The following is a 22,096-nucleotide window of genomic DNA, read 5'->3' on the forward strand; positions in this document are numbered from 1 at the left end:
AGGCTCTAAATATTTGGGGATATATATAACTAGGAACCCTCAGGATTTCTACCGTGAAAATTTAGCGAAGCAGCTGACAAGATTTTCCACGGATGCCAAATGTGCGCGATCACTCCTGCTTACATCAATGGGCCGTGTGCTCCAACGTCTGTTGTGTACAATTCAAAATACCCCCTATGAGATCTCTAAGCTAGTTTTCCCAAACAATTATGCTGAACTACTAGCTTTGCTATGGCTTGGAGGCACCCCACTCATTGCTCTAAATAAATTACAAAAAAGAGTCTCTGAAGGAGGACTAGCCATACCAGACATCAAAGCTTATTACTGGGCCTTCAGCGACAGATCGTAATCAGCCTACCGGAAAGACAGGGTAGCAGTGGGACTCAGGGGATATTCCTCCATGGTCTTTGACAAAGTGAGGTTTAGAAACCTACCACCATACACCCAAATGGTGGTGAGGGCATGCCGTACAGCAACTAAGTTCCTGGGGTGGGAAGAGAAACTAACCTAGATGACCCCACTCTGGGATTGCGATCGTCTTTAAAAAGTGATGAACTAAGTAATTTTGGGAAATGGAACCTAATGGACATAGACAGACTGGAAAATATCCCAAGAGGACAACCATGTATTACGTTCACAACCCTTCAGCAGGAATACGAAATGGGATAAGGGGAGTGGCTCAGATCTTCAGCTGGGATATACCCTTAGACATTGCATACGTGAGGGGGTGGTCTTGGAAGATGCATCCGTTGGAGGATAGATTGGTGACTGACCACCTGACCGAAAAGGCTAATGTACAAGAAAATCCTTGATAGTTCCCCTGACCCACTGGCACACTTTAGACTTCCTGGGAAGACAACTTAGGCCAATTGGATGATGATGAATGGAGAGAAGACTTATAGGGCCCGTGGGAGATGGTGATACGAGACAGATTCCGTCTGATCCAACTAAAAGTCCTACACTGAATCTACTATCCCAGAATGTTACTACATAGACTGTGATGATCCGAGTGTGGGCTATGCCAAAAAAGATGTTGGCAAGGAGGGACCTTTTTCCACCTATTGTGTGAATGCCCAATGATACAAATATATTGGCCCAACATAGGGCAATCGTGGTCAAGGTGGTGAAATCTGGGATCCCGATGGAGCCCAAATGATTCCTAATAATGATTTAAGGGGAGGAAGATTGGCCACGGTATACGAGACTCTGGTTGACACTGGCCACAGTAATTGCTAAGCGTAATATCGCGAAGCACTTGGGATCAACTTACTCCTCCAAGGTGTCGGACTGGAAAACTGACCTAGACTGGTGTCAACAAGCGGAGCATAGAATTTATTCAAGTAGAGGCTGCCCCAAGAAATGAGAGAAAATCTGGGGACTATGGCGGACATATCGGGGTCTGTTGGGGCAGGAGTGGGGGGAGTATAAACTCCAGGTATAATGTAATCCTATAAAGTATTCAGGACCTATTCCTACAAACCAAGTTGTAATCAAAGTTTGACTCTTTTTTCCAAAACTAATTATGTATCTGACAGATTGTTTACAGAGCGGAAAACTATAAAGAATTTTCAAAGAAAGAAAAAAGGTCCTGCTGGTTCTTCAGGCATTTTGTCAAATTGGGAATTCTTGGTAGTAAATGTTAAATGGCAATGACGGTGAGCAGTGGAACACTGCACTTATTGCATCCTATCTATCTCTTTGTATGACTCAAACTCCAGACAATGTGGTTGAGGGCCACACCAGTTTGAGGCTCCTACTACTCTGATTTCCAAAGCAGAAGTGAAAGGGAGAGTTCAAATATTCAAAAATATTTAAAAATATTCAAATATTTTAAATATTTATTCCATCCCCCTCTGGATATTTTGTATTATGTGTTTTCTTTAATGAAATATGTAATGTTTAATGAATTGTTTGTATTTGTAACTGTATGTGCTTTTATGGACATGTTTTTTAAATGTTCCGAATAAAGCTTTATGAAATGAAATGAAAGGGAGAGTTGAAAAGTTATATTCTCATGAAAGGGGGTGGAGGGATCATATTTTTAAACTATGAACAATATCAACGTTTAGGAAATGTGTTTCCTTAGTAACATTATTTTCTTTAGCAATGGGTTTCTCATAGCTTGGCATAGCCTGAATTATGACTAGAGAGTGCTTAATAAGCACAGTAGCAAAGGATGCGAATGAGTCTCACCTTATCTGAAAAGGTTCCATAGCGTTTCCTGTTTTAATACCATCTCCAACTTTGTCTGATTATTGAGGCAGCACTGTTTTGCAACCTTGTGTGGTTTTCTACATTGTAGTCTTCTACATGTCTACACGTGGGATGGCCTCAAAGAATTGGTGGCCATGCCTCTTTCCCTCTAAGCTGTGCTCCCGGTTTACTATGGTAAATAGCTATGTAAGTCGCTGCTAGAAATTGAGGTTTCTGGTTGCAGAGTATGCACCCTGTCCAATGAGGAGCCATAATCCTAGTCATGGTAAGTCAGATGCATGACCTAAATTAACATGTGCTCACTTTCAGGTAACCTGGCACAGAGCTGTCAGGCTAAGGCAACCCTTAGTGAAAGTTGTAGTGGTCCCTGATAGCCAAAACTCTCAAGGGGTATCTGTGGAGAGTAGCTGAGGCTTATTCAGGAGTGTGTAAAGTAGGTACATTACCACACAATCACATTACCACACACAAAAGAATCACACCAGTGTTAAAAAAATTCCTTGTATTTATTATACACCAGCCCAAAACCTACTTTTGTATGTCTCCTATCCGGAGATATCAATACACAATAAAATATACTTCAAAACAAGTTAGTAAAGCACATAAAATATATGGTCCCCTATGGTGGGGCCTAACCATATACTACGTAAATAGAATGTGAGGAGACTAAAACCCAAGGAACTAGGGAACAGGGGGAGCATAGAACCCCACGGGTAAGTAACTAAGAGTTGCTAGGCACCCGTGTGCAAAGGTGATACCCCGGCACGGGGTCTATACGCTAACGTGGGGAAGTCACAGTTGGAGTTTCACTGTTTCAGGACCCTTCTCAGAGGACCCAAAGGAAATCCGTTGGGACCTGTGAAGTTGGAGATCAACCCCACCCGTGGATACCCAGAGAACCAGGGTACATTAACCAAGCAGCCCAGGTGCATAGGTGCCAAGTGGTGTCCATACCGCACCTTTGACGTCAAGGGGGAGCCTTGGATGCACAGCTGCTTTAGAGTCTCATGGAGCAGGTCTGTGGATTCCGGACGAAGAGTACCCACATAAAGAGGGGCAGAGTCCAAACCACCCAGAGGTGTTCAGGAGGAGCAGGAGTACAATGCTAGCCCTTGTCGGAAGTACTTTGCTGTAGCACGGTGGTCTTGAAGATGCAGCTATGGAGCCCAGGCGAAGGTACAGGAGCTGTCCAGAAGCTGCCCCATGCCGGTTGAGGAATGCAGGAGGGTCAGTAGCCAGACTGACCACCAACAAGCCTCGGCAAACGCAACAATGCTTAGTTGCAGACCAGCAAGGTCTGTGGGACTCATCCAGCAAGGGTAAGACAGGACCAGCCCAAGTAAGCAGGATAGCCAAGAGGAATCGATGGAGACCCCAGGAGGACCCTCTGTCAGCAGACAAAGGGAGTTGCAGGGAGGCTCGGCAGCACACAGAAGAGGGATGCCTGCATTGTTGAGAAGCAGGGAGGAGCTTGAAGATCTTCGGTCAGGAGAGAAAACAAGCTTTGGCAATGGATAATAGACATCGTGCACATGGATGCAGTTCTAGTAAGCTGGAGAGAGAGTACAGTCTCTCAAGGTGCAGGGAAGATTGGTCAGGCCTCTGGGGAGGCAACAAACCACTACCTGTGTTATAGAGCTGGAGATGTACCTGGGACAGCAGGATCCACAAGTTGGTCCTCGTCAAGGTGCCTTACGGATGCAGAGCAGTGACTCCTTCACTTCAAGAGAGATTCCTTCTTGCTATCTTAATACATGCAGAGTCAGTGAGGACTCAGGAGGATGCACAGCCATGGAGGTTGCAGAAATTTAAAGAACACGGCGACAAAGTTGGAGTAGTAGCCTTCCTACCAGAAGCAGTCATTGTCTTGGCTCCTGGCTCGTTTCAGCAGCCGAGTTCAGTGTCCAACAGCAGAAGAGTCTTTAGAACAATCTTCACATGAAGCCTGTCGGTTCTTGAAGACAAAGTCTCGACTAATCTAAGGATTCACCCTCGAGGGAGCCTTTAGGTAACTCAGAAAGGGGGTAGGACTACTTTTGCAATGACCCACCTATCAGGAGAGGTCAGGACGCAACTCCGGTGGACTGGCCAGTCAGATGCTCCCATCTAAGAATCAAGATGGCAGAATCAAGTGGCCACCTACTAGAGCTCTCAGCACCTCCTAGGGGAGGAGCTGGACAAGGGGTGATTACTCCCCTGTCCTTTGTGTAGTTCCGTGCCAGAGCGGGAGGCAAGGGCTCCTGCACAATGGCAAACTGGTTTATTCATGGAGAGCACAAAATGTGTCCTTCAAAGCAGTCTCAAAGTGCACAGTAGCCTATCCTGAGGCACCTATTTCTACACCTCTCTTCTACACAAAATCCTTTGTACTCCCTTCCCCTGCTCGAGTTAAGCTCAGTAGCAGGAGGGCAGAACCATGTTTGGGGTTGGCAGCAGCACTGGCTTGCATGCAGAGCCTAGAAGACTACACCGGTAGATGGGGGAGGGCTCCTCTAAGGAGCCCCCCGGTTTTTGGCATCATGCATGTAGCACTGGAATCGGTGTAGTGGCATGATTCCAACATGTTTGATACCACGCATGACTGCGTTCAGTGAATCGATTATGTAGTTGGACATGTTGACTTGCCCAGTGTCTACTACATACCTTAAAATGACTTCCCTGCATATAGAACTGCCAGAGAATGGACTCCAGGGGTTTGTAGGGTTGTATCTGCTTGTGTAGGGGGCACCCTCACACTTGGAACCATGCACCCTGCCTGTGGGCTATATGGCCTGCCTTAGTAGGGATGACTTATGTTGCAAAACACATCCTGCTGCCCATGGGGGACCACTGGTGTATTAATGCCCTAGGTACCTTAGTACCATATACAAGGGACTTACAGGGGTATCCAGTGTACAAATTGTGGGGTGTACAAAGTACTTACCAAATTTTATTAACAGAGTTTTATATAGCGCGAACTTGACCCGAATCGGGTATCAAAGTGCTTTACATAGCACCAGTTGCGTTATATGAGGACACTCACATTTTTTTTTTAGGCACAGGGAGATTAAGTGATTTGCCCAGAATCACGGGATGTTCAGCATCGTTGCCGAGACTCAAACCCAGTTCCCCAGATTCGATGACGACTGCCCTAGCTGTTAGGCCAACTCCTCTCCCCTAATGAATTAATTGAGGAGAGAGAGCACAGACACTGGGGTCTTTATTAGCAGTATCCCAGTGTACAACAGTCAAAACACACTGACACCAGGCAAAACGAGGGGGTAACTATGCCAGAAAGATTCTACTTTCCTGTACGTGCCTCCTCCGAAATAATTGACTGCGCCATGGTCCAGGGGTATTACTCAGCAAAAGTTTCCGGATATAGCGTGACAGCTGGGAAATTCAAAGGTAAGGAATCTGCGTCTTGTAAAAGATGAAAAATTAGTTGGCCCTCTTCAATGAATACATTTAAATGAACCGTAGTTTATATTAATTTATGCCTGACATCTGCCTGTAAAAGATATGAGCCACTCATAATGGAAGGTAGCTCCAAGCTGCACAAATGGTTAAAATTAAGTTATCTGAAATTCAGCTGAAACCAGAAAGAATGGCAAGTGAACGTGTATGTGCCCATTCTGCTGTAACTCCAACTTGTTTAATGATTCACTAGCTTTTCACTTGTGTATAGAGCCAGTTCAGCGAGCCAATTTCTAGAAAGGGCTCGCTGACCTAGGACGTGCCAAGTTTGGACTGCCCCTTGCCCGGTTAAGTGAAAGGGTAAAGTGTTTGCTCAGCACAGATAGCAAGTGCGTCATTTGTATGGGAAAGCAGAAAACACGGGCCTCTGCTGATAAGAGCAAACAAGTGCACATTGACATTTCAAAGATAACCGACCAAAGGCTGTGGGTCAGGAGGTAGTGGTGTAAAGATTAACCAGCATCTGCATGGTCAGATCCGTCAGGAATAATGTAAAGTGTGAACGTAGACATATTTCTGAAATGCACCATGATGTTGTAATGTACACATGGACTATTTCTGAAATGATCAACCCATGATGTCATTGTTAATAATTAATGTGTCCATGTATACGTGGACTATCTGTGAAGTGCTCACACCATGATGTTAATGTTAATGATTGATGTATCCAGGTTCTGAAAAATGTATATAAGAACTGATTTCCTTTCTGTAAAACCAGATCACTTTGCAATCCTGCAAATTGTCTCAGCTGCAGCTTATTGTCAATAAAGCCACTTTCATTTGAAACCTTGTATGTGCCCTTCTTCTTATTCCTATTAACAACATTTTGTGCTTTTACAGTCTAGATAGTCTCTACCAGATAATGACTTACCAAAGGTAAGTAACTTATTAAAAAAAAAAAAAATATTTAAAGATTCATTTTATAAAATTTAAGAAAGAGGATGAATACAGAGAAACATGTACATTGATAGCATATTGGTCAACATCTGCTATTTGGCATACATAGTGAATGAATGAATGAATGAATACCCTCTTCTATAGCGCATGGCTACTCTTGAGCATCCCAGCGCTGTAAGACCAAGGGACAAGGAAGACACTATTGGAACAAGTGTGTCTTTAAACGCTTCCTGAAAGCGAGGTGGTTAGACTCGTGCCTGATGTCATCTGGGAGTGCGTTCCATTCTTTAGCTGCGTGCACAGAGAGCCGGCGGCCACCCATCCGGGCCAGCTTTATCCTGGGGACTACCATCAAGTTCCGCTGGTTGGATCCCAAAGATCTCACTGATTGATGGCGACGAAAGAGGGGATCCAGAATAGGCGGGCCAGCACCATGGATGGACTTATGCGCCAAGCACAGGGTTTTGAAAATAATCCTTCCCTTGATGGGTAGCCAGTGGAGGAATGGAAGTGCGGTTTTCGCTGAGCATCTTTTGGGGACTTTCATAAGCAGCGGAGCAGCGCAATTCTGCACAGATTGCAGAATTTTTATGGTGCCGACTGGAGCCCCCATATAGACGGCATTTGCATAATCCAGCCGCGACATGATCAGCGACTGGACCAGCAATCGTCTGGCTTCGAATGGCAAGAGGTCTAGCACTTTTTTTAAGACTCTCAGCAGCCCATAGCAGGTTGCGGCTACCTTTTTAGCCTGATAGTGAAAACCAAGGGAGGAATCTAGCCAGATCCCCAGGCTTTTTATATGGGTCTTAGGTGCTGGGGGGGGTCCTAGGCAGTGAGGCCACCAAGGGTCCAAGTTAATTGGGGCTTTGTAACCCAGAAGCATAATGTCCATTTTGGCCCCATTTAGCTTCAAAAAGGAGGAGGTCATCCATTCCAGAACCTTGGTGAGACACGGGGTCAGATTGTTGATCCCCTGATTTAAGGCATCGTTCCTCACCAAGGATACAACCAGCTGCGTGTCATCGGCGTAGGTAACAAGTTGGATTCCCCAGGGGAGAACCACCTCAGCCAAAGGTCTCATGTAGATATTAAACAGAGTGGGGCTGAGGGATGATCCCTGGGGAACACCGTGATTCAGTTGCAGCTGGCTGGATGACAACTCTCCCTCAAAGACATAGAAGCTTCTTTCTGATAGAAAAGAATGAAACCATTTGATGGCCACTCCGGAGACCCCTGTAAGATGCAGCCGATGCAGCAAGAGAGAGTGGTTTACTGTATCGAAGGCTGCGCTGAGGTCCAACAGGACCACCGCAGCACAGCCTCCTGTGCTGCGGCAAAATAAACTCGAAAAGACATGGAGCGAAGGAATAAGTCCGCACAGAGTGTCCATCTCCTTAGGGTGCTGTCTGTATCTCAAAACAGCAATCTTCCAAAATGCAAAATCGGTTCCCAACCCTGAACCAAACAAACAAGTTAAAGACACAAAAGGGAGAAAGAGCACAGGAAAAAAAAAACGAGCGAAAGCAGGGAAGACATCCCCCACGTGTTCTGACCAGGATGTGTTAGTCCAGACGTGCTTAGGTTGCTGAATGGGCTGTGACCAAATCATCAGCAAGCACGCGGTGTCTAAGGGACCGCCTCCGCTTCATCTGCGCTGTGGTGAGAGTGAGATTTGCGGTAGCTAAGCAGAGGTGCCCAGATATCTCTAGGCTGGGAACGTGCAGACATTAACTCCCAGTTGTCAGTCAGTTGATTGTGACAGAATACTGCATCCGTAAGCCAACCCTCTATCTTCGGGCTGCGCTTTTGACCCCAGCAAAAATGCCACCTGTCTCTTAGCTTAAAGCAACTGCATTGCCACAAGATTTCTATGTACTGGGGCTACGCTGCGCAAGTATCCTAGCATGTCCACTAAAGGGGAGCACTCGAGTGGGGTTTTGATCAACAGGGTCAGGGTCTCAAAGATTCATTCCCAGTAACTCGCCACCGCAGGGCACTCTCAGGCCAGATGAAGAAAGGATGCCTTTGTCAGTCAGTCAGTCAGATATCTTTATTAGGTTATATTACACAATAACCATAAAAGTACAATAAAATCACATCGTTAATTAAACAAAAAGTAAATATACAATGCTGAATAATAAAAGTCAAGGTATCCAACTTTGTAAAAAATATCATACAAATAGCTCAGTACGACTTAATTAGTTATTGATTTCCGTGAAATAAAAACTTTTTTAAGAAAAGCAGAAAGAGATGCAACAGTAAAAATGTTATCTAACCTCAAAATAGCTAAAAAGGCAGGTCGGCATTGTCTAAAATTCATATACTTTAAAATGGGCAGTATCCACCTTTTCCTGGGAATTGTATTAAACTTACAAAAAAGTAAAATGTGAATATCTGATTGTTCAGACAAATCGTCACATGGACACTTAATAATTAGCCTAGACCAATCGTTCACAGTGGGGAAACTTAACAACCTAAATAAAATCCCAAATCTAAGACGGATTAGCAAAAACCTTTCAAAGTCTCTCATTTGTAAATTAATATATGGTTGGGTAACATTTGTGGTCATTATCAGTTAATGTGAGATCACAGATTTTTTGTTGAGTTCCACATTTAACCTACGTTCCTCCAAGTAATGTATACATAGTTTCTTTAGCTCTTTCCTTGATATCAAACTCCGCATCGTGGGTTCTTCATAATACTGCAAAAGACCATGTCTCCAAGGAATATACTGCAGCCATCTCATCTTGTGGGCACAATCAAGATTTATAGCGTCCCTCAAAATGAGGCGATTAAAAGAACATTCCTCTGTGGACCAAACCCTGTGTCACAATAGAACCGGCTGTACCTTGATTATATCTTCCAAGTACTGTAGTCCAAGTTCAGTATGACAATTGAAAGTGGACACACTATCCGGAACTGAGAGCAAGTATCTTAGGAATTTATTTTCCATTGCTTGGAGGATAGTCACATTGATATAACCCAAATTCCCCCCCCCCCCCCCCCCCCCCCCCCCATATGTAGCTATTGCAACGCAACTTGCTTTGTAAATAAGTAGGAGTTGTTTAAAAGGTTTCTCTCCCATTTTCTTTTTTTTTTTTTTAAACCTTTATTCGTTGCGGTCAACAAAGATACATGACAGGTACAGCAATAGCATTTCAATAAAGCATGATAGTTATGGTACATTCAGCAGAACAGCAGTTATTGTACATGGGCTAGTACATCCCATTTAGGCTTGTCATTGATACTTTCCCCAGTGATCTGCAGTGTGAGGAGATCCGAAGTAGAGCACACCCCTTACACAATCACGGACATTAGGAACAAGGAGCCGTCAGTATCCTCACATACATGTGTAGTGCCAATCAAGGATGGAGGGTGCCACTGATCCCCCCTGTCCCACAGCTATCCCATCCCATATCAGTCAGCCAGTGACGTCACCGTGTGGAGCATTGTGCCATAAGTATGTCGAGTAAGGGTAGCCTCACCTGTCCCCGCAGCAAGCGTCCAGTGTATAGGCAACAGGAGTGCAATGTGTCATAACGGGGGTGCGCAGCACTCAAGCATGCAAATGCCATCCCCACCGACGTACAGTCTCAGGATCCACTGTGTATGTCTACCCCTTGTCGAACCTCTGTAAACGGGCATCAGGTGGGTCAGTAAGGTGTGTTCTGTACGTAGCAGCACATGACATGCAAGTGTCCCAGAGCACCCAGTGTCACCTCAGCATCAAACCTACCGCAAATGTATAAGCAGGGGGGGCCGGGATCCCACCCCCCACATGACATGTAGTATGGTGAGTGTATTACATCCACTCGCTCATGGGCCAGTCAACAGACCTTCATCTCCAGAGGAGTCACTGTGAGCCGCCTGGGACAACCAGTACACCTGCAAAGGGGACCAAAAATCACTGGGTCTGCAGCGGGCGGGTAGCAATTCCGCATAGATGCCATGTTGGTCTTGGCAGTACGTGAGGTCGTCCAGCCATTCCTTAAACTTCGGCGCCCTGCCTCTCCCCCACCTGCAAGCGATCCTTCTCTTAGCCAGCAGCATCGCGATATCAACAAACCTCCGGTCCGCTTTGGGTACATCCTTGGTATACCCCAATAACATCACCACCGGGTCCAGAGGCAGAGGGCCAGCAATCATGACCTGGAGCGCAGCATGTACCTGCGCCCAGTATGTCTGTATCGCCCCACACTCCCAGGCCAAATGAAGGAAACCCGCGCCTTCCGCACGGCAGCGTGCGCACCTGTCGTCCTCCGATAGGTGAAAACGTAGCTTCCTGACTGGGGTGTAATAATACCTCTGTATAAACTTGTAATGAATGATTTTCAATCGACAGCTGGAGGATATGTTAGCCGTGACCGAGCAGCAATACTTCCACTGCTCGTCTGTGAGCTCGACAGGTAATTCAGTGTTCCAATCAACCCACGCTCTAGACAGAGCCGGTGGACGCTGCCCCCGGATTGAAGCATACAGTTTTGACACCAAGTGCCTGCCGTCCGATACCAGCATCACATGCAATGGCAGGACTGTCCCCGGCTCCTCTGGGAAGCTAGGTAGAATGTCCCGCATACCCTGACGCAGTCGAATATAATAAAACACCTCCATCGGTGTCGGGGGGCCGTTCCGAAATATCTGATCTTTGGTACGGAACAACCCATCCTGGAACAAGTCACCCCATGTAGTAAGGTGCACGCGTTTGCACATGGAACGAAACCCATTCTCCAGCAATAGCGAGAGCTTCGGGTGGTATGCAAGGGGGATCGCTGGGGAATAAAGCATGGGCGCTCCAAGTAGTTTAGTCACCCTCTTCCAACAGTCAATAGTACAGGTGACAGTGGTAGCAGGTGTCTCGACATCACTGGTCAGTCCCATAATCATGCCCCTGAGCGGGAGTGGATGCACTATCCAATCTTCGGCTGCTGCCTGCGGCATAAAGGGGGCGGGGCAAACCCAGTGATAGGCGTGCTGCGCCTGAGCACTGAGGTAATACACTTCCAGATCAGGCACATCGAACCCGCCTCTTTCATACGGCTGTGTCAGAACAGTCCAGCTAAGGCGTGGCTGCTTGCCACCCCAAAAGAGGCGAAGTAGCTCAGTCCGAAGCCTCTTGAAAAAATAGGTGCCCGGATAGTAGGGAATGTTCTGGAATAGGTATAGGAATCGCGGAAGGACGACCATTTTCATCAAGGAGGCTCTGCCTGCCATGGAAAGCGGAAGGGCCAACCAGCGGGTCACATTGTCAGTCAATTGCGAGATAGCCACTCCATAATTCAGCCGAATCGTGTCCTCTTTATGGAGCGATATCACAATGCCCAAGTATCGCAGGTCTGAATCGCACCATTCTAAGGGGTAGTCTAATGGAAAGTGGGTAACTGAGGCCGTGAGGGGGAAGAACTGCGACTTCTGCTAGTTAATGTGCACTCCGGATATGCCACCAAACACTATAAATTCTCTCAGAAGTGGGTTGAGGTGCTGTTGTGGGTGTCGCACATACAGTGTAACATCATCTGCATAAAGGGAGATCCCAATCTGCCGTTGGTTACAGTTGAAGGCGCTGGCCTTATGCAGTTGCCGGATCTTGCATGCCAGTGGTTCAATTGCCAAGGCAAAAAGCAGGGGCGACAGGGGGCAGCCCTGTCTGGTCCCTCTCGTAATCGGCATTTGGGCAGATAGCACCCCATTATCGATGACCCTGGCGACTGGGGAGGTGTAGAGTAGTTTCACCCAAGCAATGAATATCCGAGGGAACCCCATCCTGCCTAAGATAGTCATGAGATAACCCCACTCCACTGAATCGAACGCTTTGGTGGCGTCCAGAAACACAGCAGCGACCGGTAGCTCAGGCGCTATGGTGGGTATAAGGGAAAACAGAGTACGGAGGTTATGCGATGTGGCACGACCTGGGACAAACCCCGACTGGTCCGGAAGGACCAGTGTATGCATGAGCAGGGACAGCCTAGTCGCCAGCACCTTAGCAAGTATTTTTGCGTCGCAATTTAACAGCGAGAGGGGTCTATAGGCGTCGATATCAAGCGGATTCTTTCCTGGTTTCAGAAGGGAGGTTATCACTACCTCCCTCATCGAGCCCGGCAGTATCCCCACCTCAAGCGATTCTTCAAAGACTTCCTTCAGCACCGGCGCCATGATTTCTATGTAGCACTTGTAGAATTCGGCCGGAAGGCCGTCTAGCCCCGCAGCCTTACCATTGCTGAGGGACATGATCGCTTCTCTGATCCCGTCCAGTTCGAAAGGGCATCCCAGGAATTCCCTGTCACCGTCACTTAGCCAGCAAAGCGCTATGTCTTCCAGGAAGTTCCCGAGCTCCACTTCGCCCTCCTTTTGTGTGGAATATAACCGTCTGTAGTGCTGTAGGAAGGTGTCCTGTATGCCCTTAGTATCCTGATAGGACCTGCCCTCGCTATCAGTGATTTCTAATATGTGGGTGGCATGGCGCTGGTGTCTCGTGAGCGCCGCAAGTACCTTACCCGGCCGGTCACCCTCACAGTAGCGCCTAGCCGTCCAGTACTTGCCACGGAACTTCACCTCTCTGGCAGCTTCCTCCTCAAAGGACGAGAGTTTGGCCCTGAACTCCTCCGCCAATTCAGGGCGAGGATTCCTAACCATCTCAGCCTCTAGCGCTTTAAGCTCTAATTCAAGTTTAGTCAACGTGCGCACTATGTCCCTGAGTATACCACAGCTCTTAGAAATCGTGACGCCCCTGACAGTCACTTTAAAGGCTTCCCAAATTGTTTCCACCTTCTCAACTGACCCCTTATTTCTAGGGAAGAAAGCTTCTATCTCCTCACCAAGTTCGTGTTTAAAGACAGGGTCAAGCAGGGCAGAGGGGAAGAGTCGCCACGGCGGACGCACTCTGGCATAACCAGGCATCTCCAACACAGCCAGTACAGGGCAGTGGTCTGAATAAGTACGAGGTAGATGTTTCACTTGAGCAACGCCCCCAGCCAGGCCTCGCGAGATAAAGCAGTAGTCAATCCTCGCCCATGAGCGTGCATGCGTCGTGAAATGCGTGCCTTCCCTGGATGTTGGGTGTGTGTGCCTCCAGCTATCTAATAGGCCAGCCTCTGTCAGTATACTATGAAGAGTATCTCGAGCTTTCGTGTTGTACTGTACACTACCATCCGATCTATCTACCCCAGGATTCAGTGATAGGTTGAAGTCCCCCCCCCAGATTATGTGTGTAGCCTCGATCCCCAGCACATGCCCCCACAACGATAGGAAGAAACCAGGTGTGTCAATATTGGGTGCGTAACAATTAACAAGCATGATCACCTCAGTGCCCAGCCTGCCCCACAGGATCACATATCGCCCCTCAGTATCCACCCTCGCACCCAGTTTTTGGAAATGCAACGCTTTATGGACCAGAATAACAGTACCCCTCGAGTAAGTGGAATATGAGGAAAACTCCCTCACAGTTGCCCATCTACTTGCAAACTTAGTGGCACTGCGTGGGTTCAGGTGGGTTTCCTGAAGCATCGCTATCTGCACATGATGCCTATCCAAATATGCAATTACATTTCTGCATTTCCTGGGGTCGTTAAGGCCTCGAACATTCCAGGACATTATCGAAACCTTACCCAATGCGACATCACCCATGCTCATCATCGTATTCCTGAAAAAAGCCTACGGCCGGTTCTCCAGCCCCCAATCTGAACGTACCACACCCAAATCTTTCTGCTGTTCGGACCATTCGCCCCATCCATCCAGTAATGCTTACACACTCGCTATCAACGTACTCTACATACATGCCATGAATATCTCCCGCAAACCTGCCACTAGACTCAACAACGCAGCTCCCAACAGTCAAACACCCCCCTACCCCCCATATGCAACACCCCAACCCCCTCGCACCAAGTCCTCCCCCCTCCTACTGAAGCAAACCAAACTTGCCAGTACTGTAGTCCCCCCCCTCCAACCCGAACCCTGCATTCAAGAAACAAAGAAAAACTGTGTGGGGAATCCCCTTCTGGGGGCATCAGAGGTACGCACCAATACACCCCTACAATCCCCTCCCGCCCCGCACAGGACATACGGGAACAGTCAGAGAAAGGGGGGGTGGTGCCTGGTATACATTACCCCTGCAGGTCAGTGCCTGTCCATCATATTAACGTCACTCCCGGCAGCCTCCCCAATTGGAGAAGATGCCAGCCAAGGCAATCGAGCCGTCCATGCCCCCGTCGCTGCTCACACCACCGCAAATATCCTCAGTTTTCCGGACATGTCAATACCAATCACATCCCAGGTGTATAGCATACGACCTGTCCACCATTCCACAGCCAGTCCAAGCAGTGAGGATAGCACAATTCAGTTTCTCAGCCCAGAACAGGACAACCAGGGCTAAAACAGGCCATAGGATCCAAACCGAATGTTAACACAACAACGGGAGGTCAGCTATCTAGCAACAAAGAGGCATTTTCAGTCTGCAGCTTGCTCCTCTGGGTCTCTGTCCGCATCTCCATTTTCCGCATTACGTCTGTCTCTCCTAGCAGCCGGGAGTTTCTTGATGTAGTCTTCCACCTGCTGCGGATTAAAAGTATTGTTTGCCCTGATGGGTCACCCTTAAGCGCGCCGGGTACAGGAGTGCGTAATCCACCTGCATGTCTCTTAACTTTTTCTTTACGTCCATAAACTTCTTCCGCTGGTCCTGCACCAGAGGCGTAAAGTCCGGATACACTGAAAAGGGCACACCATCGCAAGACAAGTTGTGATTCATCCGAGCTGCTCGTAGTGCCGCGTCGCGGTCGCGGTAGTTAAGCAAGCGGGCGATGATAGGCCGCGGGCACCGGACCCAGAGATCGATGCGCTCTCTCGACAATAAATTGACCAGAGAATGCCTCCCTGCCCACTGCAGCAACTAGGATTCTCTCTACATATTCCTCCATGCGACCAGTATTGGTGGACTCCGGAACCCCCGTGACGCGAATGTTATTGCGCCTACTCCTTGCCTCCAACTCCTCGTTCTTCGCCGCTATCACCCGCAGGATATTGTCCATTCTGGAGAGGCGCGCGTCGTGAGTTGCCGAGGAATCCTCCGAGGCAGAAATACGCCTCTCTGCTTCCGTCAGACGTTCTTCATGGACCTCCAGTTTCTGCACGACCCCATCCATCCTGGAGGATAGGCGGTCCACCTTGTCCACTATTGTGGCGAAGCCCTGCCTCATCTCCTCCAGCATTATTCGCATCTCAGGGGCCATGGACGTGGAGGGGGGCTCATTGCCCGATGGTTCGTGGGCCGCGCCAGCGCCATTTGCGCCACGTAGCTGCTTCTTGGGGGGGGCAGGTTCAAAAAAGAGCTTGGGTTGTTTATTGTCGTTCTTCCCCATATTGCTACGCCTGTAGGGGCCTGAGACGCCCAGCGAGAGGCGATCAATGTGGCGCTCACTGCTCCTCGCCAATCCTTTGTGCATTCGCGCCTCTCTGCGCAGTGTTCGCGCCGATGGCAATGCCTTCCACTGAAGGAGCAGGTCAGCAGCGGCAGAGCGTCACCCCCTTCTCAATGCGTCCCAACTTCAGTGACCAAAGCCAATCAATATCGCCCACGAGAGGGACTGTGGCCCCAGCTGGCTACTCTGTGTGGGTAGTGGGCAGCAACGTGCCGGAGAGGAGCGAGCAAGGTCCGCACTCGAGGTGCCCTGGGTGGCGGAGGGGGAGGGGGAAGGAAGGTCCAGCGGCTCTTGTAAACCGACCACAGCCTGTGGCCCCTAGTGGTCTTCAGAAGCTCCCCGGCTCCCAGACTCCAGAAGCAGTGATCTCTCAGATAGAACAGGGGCCCCGCCGGCAATCCGCTGTAAGAGGCCGGGGTCCCAGACAATCACCTCTCAGCTCAGGCGGCAGTCCTCGGCACCAACTACAATCCCTGCAGGGCTCAGGAAAGCCGGTCAGCAACACCACTCGCAGTCGCGGTCAGGGGAGGGGGAAGACTCACCGCCACCGCCGGTCCCCGATCTCCGGCAGGTCCCGCACCGCCAGGGCAAGCCTCTCCGTTCCTGAGGCCTATTTGCCTCGTGGACAGCCCCCGCCTCGCGTGGCTCGGCGCTCAGGCGCCCGCTCCGCCCCTCCTCCGCAGTATTTCCCGGCCAGAGTCCTTGGTCGGCTAAGTTCCGCTCTGAGTGTCGGATCGTCCCCAAATCTGGCCTGGAGCCACAGGGCAGGCAGGCTCACACTCGCTGTGATTTTCAGGCAAAACCCTGCAGGCATTCAGGAGAAAAGCAGGATAGTACTGACCAGGCGGCCAGAGCCTCACTACAGTGCGGCCATTAGCTAGTGCGCCCTCTAGCGCCCCCTTCTTTCCCATTTTCTTACTAAATGATTTAAGCGCCACAATAGATTTTAAAAACAGCAATCGCCTGGTTTTTACTGCGTTGCACCATTGACCAGAACAGTCAAACAGGATACCCAAGTAGGGAAAAGTTTGAGTAAAATCTAGTGGTTTGGAGTCAATATACATTGTTTTCTTGGCTTTCAGTGTACAGGGACCACAATTCATAAAGGTTTTTGTGGAATTGACTCCCAAATCCAAGTTGGTCATAAAAGTAGCAAATGATGTAATCATTTTTGGCATTGCAAGCGGAGTCCTGGCCATCAATACTGCATCATCAGCATAAATGAATGCTGGTATTGAACGATTAGAAGCCAGTGGCATGTCCTGACATTCCTGCAGTAAAGTTTTCTCTAAGTCATTAATATAAATAGTAAATAAAAATGGGGCCAGGACACATCCTTGGCGTACACCCCTGACGATGCTAAACATCCTAGTGCATTTGCCATTTTTTCCAAATCTAATTGAGGCCCTTGCACCGTTATATAAATCCTTAAGAAATTGAACAATGTTATCCGCCACCCTCAAACGTTCTAAAATTAGCCACAACTTACTGTGGGTCACACAGTCAAAGGTGGATTTAAGATCTACAAAAGTTAAAAACATCCTACCACCTTTGGCTTTAGTATATTTTTCCAGGAGGATATGTAAGTTAAGGCACTGATCTACAGGCCCAATACCTTCCCTAAAGCCATATTGGAGGTCACTAATTATATTATGCTCGTCTGCCCATATTTGTAAACGATTTAAAATGACTCTGCCAAGGATTTTAAATGTCGAGTCTAGCAATGATAGGATGCCTCTGGAGCTAGGCAGTGCGCACATCTGTCATCGTCGCTAAGACCTGTTCTGCGGATCCACACCGGGGTTCTGTACAATCTATGAAGACATTTGAAGTGGATTAATCGCAGTCTATAGTTAGGCGATAATTTCTTTAGCTGTGCGCAGCAGTATGCCCATGTGCCATCTTCAATCCGACCTCCCAGCACCCTCTCCCACTCTCGCTGTGCTTGGGGAATACAGATCGGGGAGGCGAGTTGCATCCCCGCATAAATCTGGGTTACAAGTTTTAGTGGTGAGGGGTTCTTCAGAAAGTCCTCCAGCAACAGGGAATGACTCGTATAAGGCGTGTAGCGCTGCTCGTAGTTGATAGTAGGTGAACCTGTCCAGCAGCCCCGTCTGCTCATCGCCTAATGCATCGTCAACAGTGACACCCGTCGGGGAACGCTTGCCCCATAGTGGTTATCCGAAGCCCTCGTAATCTCTGACCCAGCCTCAGTAGTTATAGGCAGTCCCGGATGACTGATAATAGGGAGGGGGGGGGGGGGCAAACATCACTTCCAAGCAAGGTCTGTGGGGAAGCTCCCTCCAGGCCCAAACCGTGCAACCAACAGTGTCAATTTTGGCTCTGGGCCTCCCTTGAGATCCAAAGAAAGCCATGTGTAGGTGCACCGGCGCCACCCTATCATTTCCCGGGGCAGTGTGGGCCATGAAAAGAGTTGGGAAATCCCAGTGATTGGCAAACTGAGCAGTTATAATACAATTTCATGTCTGGGGCAGCCATATCACCTTGGGCAAACGGCAGCGTCGGGGTCTCCCATGTCACTCACCCAGGCCAGTGCAATCAGATTTGAGCGCAATCACATAACTCCCCTGCGGATCATAAAGCGCTGTGCGCGTTTTCCAAGGAAGGCTCTTTCTGAGAACAATGGCCGTGCCCCATGCATAATTAGAGTAGCCAGCAACACATTTCTCCCCCATACACCCCGCCCTGAGCTGCATGCAGTTCTGGTTAGTGAAGCATATATCCACCACATGACACTCAAGGTACGCAGCTACCAGTCTCACCTTCCAGCAATCATTCAGGCCTCGCACATTCCATGTAACTGCCTTAATCACATCTAAATCTGCGGTCGTCTCACCCATCTGCAAACACTACAGTGTCGCTCTGCGTTGTGCAGTTCTGCGCACCCATGGGACTGTGAGGGGGGGTCAAAAAGAGGAAAGATAAAAGGGGAGAGGAGAAAGAGCGAAGGAAGTCAAACTGTAAGTCAAGTGTGCACCCGAGCCAACAAACCCACCCGCCACCCACTATAGCCCCCCAAACATGACTGACAGGTAAACCCATTAAACAGAAAAGGTCTATAGCGGCCAATAGTAGGAACTTGCTTGGGAGTCATCTCTGCGGGAGGCACTGGGTGCGCAGGGAACCCCAGCATGCAGACGCTGGGTGGCTGGACCAGCTATAATCGAAGGCAGGAAAGGGAATACACCCCGCCCCCTTCGGAGTCGGACCAGGCAGGCCCCCACCCCGTAGTCCCAGTGAGCTTGTACATCTGGGCCCAAAGGTAGGAGTAGTTTATTTGAAAAATCTGTCTCTTGCAGCCAGGAGCACCGCCGCCTTACCAGCTTGCAACCATTTATTCAACAGTTCTATCGTTTTGTTGAGGGGGTCTTCCTCTGCATGTCCGCCGTGTGCCCCCACAGCCAGCGCTGACAATCGTGAGCGAACTTGGTGGCCGCCTTATGATCGGTGAAGAATACAGTCTTGCCCTGATCGAAGATGCAAAGTTTCGCTGGATAAAGAAGCAAGTACTTGATGTCTTGATGCTGTAACATATGTTTTACAGGCACAAACTCCCTCCGTGCTGCCTGCACCGTCAGGGTAAAATCGAGGAAAAAAGGAGATTGTGTTGCCTTGGTACCTAGAGTCCTGGTGATCTCTGGCTTTAGGCAGCACAGTGTCCCGATCTCTATAATTTAGCATGCGTGCTATTATTGGTGGCGGTCTTGACGCCATGGACCTGTGCCCGCGCTCCACGATGCATACCTTGGAGAGGGAGTCGCCGAACAGTGCCCGGAGCTTAACCTCAACGTCATCCTCGACAAGTGTCATAGCCGTAGTCTCCGGGACTCCCATGATGCGCAGATTATTGCAGCAGGATATCGCCTCAAGGTCTTCATTCTTGCTACGGATTACCTCCAACACCTTCTCCATCTGGAGTGGCTTCTCCCGGGTAGTGTTGCCCTCGTCTTCTAGTGCAGACGTGCGCTGCTCAACTTCTGTGAGGCGCTCCTCATGGTTATAAACCTTGACTCTGAGCCGATCTAAGCGGTCAGATATGGAGTCAATTCTGAAGTCTATGGTGGAGAGTGACTGTTCCATGTCCAGGAACATTTCCCGTATATTAGGATCCGTCAGGTGTGCAGACGACTCGGTTGGTTTCAATTGGCCATCCTCTGGCGGGGGGGCCCCCACGGGGGCCATTCCACTGATCAAAAGAGAGCTTGATTTGCTTGGTATCCGTATTGCCCATGGTGAATCAGGTTGGCTTTGCAGGTTACTGCCGGCCTTGCGTTGTCTTTGTGGATTTTTGCGACGCTGAGCTCCGCGCGTGGCCCTCGCCAATACTGACCCTGCTGGCGTTCTGTCTGCCTGTCTAGCGCGCTTCCCATTGGCAGGTTAATCTGCTAGGACGTCTCAGTGCAATGCCCTCACTTGCAGTGCCCAGCCAGCGTCTCCACACCTTCCGTTGCCGGTGCATTGTATCCCCTGCACTTTCCAAATTGTGGTGACTGCAATGTGTGGATGGAACTCCTGCTGTCCATGCAGCCCTTTCCACGGCACTGCAAGGTCTCCTAGGCCGTCTCGAATGTCAAGAGAGCGGGGCACACCAATCCCTCCGATGGGCAGTCAGGCCGTACCGCAAGCGGCAAGTGCAAGCAATCCCCCCAGATGCGCTCCAATTGACCTCCTAGGTAGGAGGCCGCCAGGATCAGTGCAGGGCCCAGGCTCCTCGACCCTGTCTCTGTGGGAGGTGTTCCTTCACATACGTGGTCCCACCTCCGCTCAGCCACCCTCAGCGCCGCCAGCACGTGCCCCGGGGGCCCCTGGAGACACAGGCGTTGTCTACAGCTCAGGCTCCCGCTCCAGCAGCTCACCACAGGAGGGACCCATCGGGAATTGGAGGATGGTCACCCTCTACTGGCCACGGCGCGCTTGGGAGGCAAATACAGGGTCTCAGGTCCACACAGGCAATACCTGTTTCTTGCCTCCTAGCAGGTGTCACAGCAGGCCGTCTTTAACTGCTTATGGAGATTCCGCCCGTGCTCCCGGCTTGTTGTCCATCATGCACCCCCAGATGTCAGGCTCTACGCGCTGAATGCGCGTCGCCGCTGCAGTCTTCCGGGCCCCGTGGCCTGATCCTCCTACATGAGCCCAGTTTCTCACAGCACAATATCCAGCACACCGGTGGATCACCAATACCGCCGTCCACGCCTCCCAACTGCCGACGTGGGTATCTCATCCAAGGCAGCGGGTGTGTAGGAGACCAGCAGGGCGCCCGATGTTGTTGTTACACTGCAGGCAAGCCGCGCTCCTCAGGCCACTACGCGTCGGACCGCTATTTTGTGACTCCGCCTGCTGCAGCGATAGTCTCTCGTTTCACCTGATTACGGGTGTCTGCAGCACTCTTCCTCTGGACCAGGCAGGCACGAGCCGTTCCAATGCTCGTTTCTGCCATTTGGGATTTACTGCACCCACCCGATCGTACAATAAATTACGGATCAGCAGGCCAGCCGGCAGAGCCTCACAGAGTGGTGGCTATTTTACATCCGGCACTCTAGCGCCCCTTCTAGTAACTTGTTCTTTTAGACCGCTGGCAGGGGCAGCAGTACTACAAAGACTGTGGTGGTTGATAGCCACTTCCTTCATACCAGAGGTTCAAAGCCAAATTCTGGACCTACAATATGACTGTGAAGCCCTTTTTGGGAAGCACATTGACGAAACCCTCCAATCTGTTAAAATGGATACCGATACCGACAAGTCGCTGGGTACTCTGCAAAATCAAAAAATTCCTTTTCGTGGTGCACTAGGTAGAGAGCATTTCTCTTACAGAGGAAGCCATCAACAAAATATGGCACCCAACATACCAATCTTGGTCGCAGCAGTTTCACCTGAGTTTCAACAGCGACAACCTCCTCAGGTAGCCTACACAAGACAACCCCAGAGAGGAAAGCTTAGTCGATAGGGCAATGTCACAGGACGTCGATAGTGAAAAAAATGACAGGCACCGGCTACACCTCCATATATTTTGGCTTTTCTCGGAGACATTATATCCAATCACCTCCCCGAATGGAAAAAATAATACCAAAACCAATGGATATTGGATCTAATTGCATTCA

General features: G+C 49.4%; 1 protein-coding gene across 1 annotated transcript in view; it reads left to right on the forward strand.

Annotated features, from left to right (window-relative positions):
• TSPOAP1 (TSPO associated protein 1) overlaps positions 1 to 22,096 on the forward strand; it is a 2,768,302-nt gene that overhangs the window by 925,858 nt on the left and 1,820,348 nt on the right. The window lies entirely within an intron of this gene.

Source organism: Lissotriton vulgaris, chromosome 2_1, assembly GCF_964263255.1.
Source record: "Lissotriton vulgaris chromosome 2_1, aLisVul1.2, whole genome shotgun sequence".
NCBI classification, from domain to species: domain Eukaryota; kingdom Metazoa; phylum Chordata; class Amphibia; order Caudata; family Salamandridae; genus Lissotriton; species Lissotriton vulgaris.